At 48.9% G+C, this 4,241-nt stretch overlaps 1 long non-coding RNA gene across 1 annotated transcript; it reads right to left on the reverse strand.

Annotated features, from left to right (window-relative positions):
* Positions 1-82: 82 nt before the first annotated feature.
* Positions 83-4,215, reverse strand: LOC141372278 (uncharacterized). The gene is made up of 3 exons (XR_012377520.1): positions 3,975-4,215; positions 761-834; positions 83-196 (listed from the first exon to the last, which is right to left on the reverse strand). It is a non-coding gene; the product is annotated as an uncharacterized lncRNA (long non-coding RNA).
* Positions 4,216-4,241: the final 26 nt, after the last annotated feature.

Raw genomic sequence — 4,241 nt, forward strand, 5'->3', positions numbered from 1 at the left:
GAGCCACTTGCTGGGACTGCCTGGGACATTCTTCCCCTCTTCTGCCTCCCCTGGTGTCTGCTCCTTCCATGAAGTGGTTCTGGTCAGCCCAGGAGGGAGGCTGCAGCCCTACTTTGGCACTCACACAGTCGTTGCCTTGGAAAACCATTTTGCCGAGGAAACTGTTGCCACCGTTCATGTTGTATCTCACGATGACCTTCTTAAAGCATAGAAAAGGTAGATGGTGATCACCAGTATGCATAGGTACACTTCTTGCACTTGAGTCAGCTATAGTCAATAGTTCTGTTTATTGCAATGGCTTTGGCCATCAGGCATTGGGTCCACAAGTGAGCATACAGTATGGGTAAGGGGGGCTCACCCCAAGCACTACAAGGTCAACTTCTGCAGTGAAGTCTGACCAGGCATGAGGAGACTTACATCAGGTCAGATGCCCTCTTGGCCATGGGCTAAGTTTCCAGGGAGCGCAGCTTGGTGTCACCACCCTGACTCTTTGTTTACAGAGTATGTTGACTTAGCTCTGAACAGCTGTCTGGAACAAAGTTACCATCACAGGGTACATCATCTCCCAAATCCTACATTCTTCAGCAGAGCCAGGGATGAGGGAATCCTTGAGTACCTCTGAGGACCACCACCAAGGGCATGTGCTGAGGATGCCTGGAGCCCTCCCTGAATTAGACACATACTACCCGTAGCTTGGCATCCCATGTTCTGTATACCTCATGGTGGCAAAAATGCCCATCTGGCCCCTGACTTGGGGCACTTACTGTTCGTCTGTCTCAATTATATGTCCAGGGCACATTATATTTCTTCCCGTTACTTCAAGCGCTTTTCTATCTGAGAGATAATCACAATAGAATAATGTCAATGTCATGTCCATTCATCCATCTCTTCCTTTCTGCCAGCCTCTGGCAAGCACAGTTAACACTTTCAAAGATACCAGCTTCTCCTCTCTGCATTCCTCTGAGCTCCTACTGTGCACCAGCTCCTCTAGAATGCTCTAGTTGGAATGGAAGAGACGGGCTGAGTCCCAGTTCCCAAGGGCCTTACATTTGAGGGACTGGAGGGAAGACAGACATTGAAATAACTAACAAAGAACAAAATAAATGCAGACAGTGAAAAGTGCTGAGACAGTAAGAAGCAAGGGGAGGACAGAGAGTGGAAGGGAAAAGACACAGCTTAGGAATGGGGGACCTGTCCTGTCCTTAAGAGATATTTTTCCTTTCATAGAAACAAAAATCTGTATACTTCAATGACTTCACTGATGTGATGGCTGGGATTTGCTTCAAAGTAATCCACAGTGAAGGCATCAATAAAACCAGATTGTCCAGTGTTGATAATTATTGAAAGTAGGTGAAGCTATGTCAAGTTCATTATATAATTTTTGCTACTTGTCTCTATTGTTGAAAATTTCCATTACAAATAAAGTCTCTTTGAGGAGAGGATCCTAGAGCTGAAACCAGATGGGGGGAAAGCCAGGGAAAGATCCAAGGAAAGAGTGTCTGGCTTCTGCGAGCAGGTGCCAAGGGCCTGGGGCATAACTAGCTGAGCTTGTTGAGGAGAGACATGAGTGAGGAGAGGTGGGCAGGGCATTGTGGGCCCTGGGAAGGTGTTTGGGTTTTATCGAAGATGATGAATCTGACAGGGGCCTGGCCAGATCTGGGCAGGTTTTGGACACTGAGGCAACAGTGAACTGGATGTGGAGCAAAAGCAAAGAGGAAGCACAGTTGACAGGCAGGGTTTGGTCACAATGACTGAGTGGATGGTGGTGCCAGTTAGTGAGGTAGCAAAGCCTGAGGAAGGAAGAGGGGCTCTCTTTGTCTTTGTGTTTTTGTGTGTGTGTGTGGGGGGAGGGATACTGGGAGTTGGCACTCAAGAGGCTCAGAAGAGTTCTGTCTCTTGCAGCTGGGGGACCAAACTCTTCCATACCCCTAACTTTGGTCACAAGCCAGGACTATTCCCTACAGAATGGCTCATTTCCATGTGAACCAGCCCTGGCCCTAACTCAATGGGTCACATTAACTCTGAGCTCCTGAGCTGTCTGACCCCTCCACTGGGCTGATAATGAGAGCTAGCCACCACATATGGTTTTGGGAAAGGCAGCTGTGTCTGAGAGGTCGGAAGATTGGGGATAGTGAGGAAAAAATCCCTAAGAAATGCAATTTACTTTCCCGTAGGTTGTTTATAGTCCAGAGCAGAGAGGAGCCGATGGCAGGTAGCTGCACACTGAGGGCCCAGAAGCTTGCTGAAGTGGAAAGGAGTTTTCAAGCCACTATTAACTGATTTAACTGAATACTTAATTTATTTATTTAAACTAGTAAAAATTTCTTAACACATAAAAACATTACACACTAAAGACAGAAAACATAAAACACATAGCAACACCGATTTTAAAATTTTCTATATGCTTCTCTGTATTTTCTAAAATGTTTTCCCAGACGTTTAAATCTAAAGATTAGAAAAAAATCAAATCACTTCCCATCCATCAGTGCATCAGAGGTCTTGGCAATAAAAAGAAAAAATCCTGCTAGGCCACTTGAGACCAGCCACTGAATGCATGCAGAGTGGCCATCAGCTGAAATGCACAGGAGTATGTGTTGGATTCTGCCATGTGAGGCCCTGGCACCAGTCCACACTGAAGAGAAACACTGGTGATCTCCAGGGTGCGAACCGACAGAGTCATAGGGCACAGAGGAAGTATCTGAGCACATTGCCTAGGAGACAGGTTGTGTCTAGTGCTCCTTGTGAATGTCATCTCAGCAAGGCAAGGCCCAGACTAGGCAAACGGATCACGTCTGTCTGCTTTCCAGCTCTTCCTACAGCAGCTCCTGGCCTTGGGCAAACTTATTATTACCCCTGTGCCTCATTCGAGAGCTATACTAAGAAATAACAATAGATCTGTTTTGAGAACTTGGGGACATGGCATATGCAAGGCCCTTAGCACATGACCTGATATAGTAAGTGCTCCATGAACACTGTTCTCCATATAAAGGCTTCCTCAGTCCCTAAGCCACTCCTGAGGAAGTACTGAGCAAGGAAAATCTAATCCCCCAAGGCCATCTACACACTGCAGCTGTGGGAATGTGGCCACAACAGTGCCCTGTACTGTTCTGTGTGCCCACGGGAAAGAAGCAGAGAGACTAGAGATGCCCTGGGGGAGAGGATTTGCTATGGATTGACCAGATGACCCTGGAGGAAGACGTTACTGAGCATACTATAATCAGGTAAAATGACGGCATCAGGGGGCTAACTGGGAGCGCCGAAGAGGACACAGAAAGTCCTCCTGTCCCCCAGAGCTCTGGGGAGGATCACACCCACCTCAGCACTGAGGGCACATCTGCCTGCCCACCCGTGCGCTTCCTCAGGCCACTCGGCCATATGGAGGTACACCTGAGCCCGAGTGTTTCCCAAATATTGGCTTACATAGGCAATATGGCTTAGTTAGCTCAACTATCATATTAGCCCCATTTTACAGTAGAGAGAGGCCGAGAACAGAATCCTCATTTGGTGAAGGTCACACATGTGACATGTGCCTGTGCCAGGATCCCAGGGCCTGGGTCTGGCAGGTGGCACCCTCTCTCCATCCTAGGTGCACATACCCTTCCGGGAAGCTACCAGCGCACCTGGCCCAGACTCAGAGCCTGAGGGCTGCCTCGTTTCCACCAGCAGTCTCCAGGGATTTGCGTCCTTGTGGCTCAAGGCAAGTGAGTGCTTAGCCAAGGGAGGGAGAATGCGGCTCTGGGGCAGACCCAGCACCCAGAGCCATTAGGGGTAAAGCCCTGCTCCGACAGGCTCTGGTGCTTTGGGGGTTGATCCCAGCTTCCCAGCCAGGTCCCTCCTTCCCCTTGTCCACACAGATCTATCCTCACAGTGTCCACAGTGCATGGTCAGCAAGGGCTTTGAAGGCCTGGCTGGCTGAGGGGAAGGCAGCCTGAGGTGGGGAATCTGTCCTTGGAGGCACCGAGGGGACTACTTACTGGGGAACCTCTTGCCGCCCACAAAATATTGGCAGACAAATTTCTCCTTGTTACTTGGATCTGGGACAGGTCTCAAAAACTCCACATCGTAGTATTCTGCAAAGGCAATATCCGAAGGTCTGTGTGAGGCAGAGCTGAGAGCTACTTTCCCTCCTATCTGCTAGTTATAACAGTTCACACCAAAACCCCATTCTCAGGAACTCCTTCTGAGGAAAGCAACTTTGCTGCTCCCTCTGCTCCAACACCTCTCACCCAATTCCTCCAACA

Source organism: Callorhinus ursinus, unplaced genomic scaffold, assembly GCF_003265705.2.
Source record: "Callorhinus ursinus isolate GAN/ISIS: 27379988/994484 unplaced genomic scaffold, GSC_fseal_2.0 scaffold4346, whole genome shotgun sequence".
Classification (NCBI taxonomy): Eukaryota; Metazoa; Chordata; class Mammalia; order Carnivora; family Otariidae; genus Callorhinus; species Callorhinus ursinus.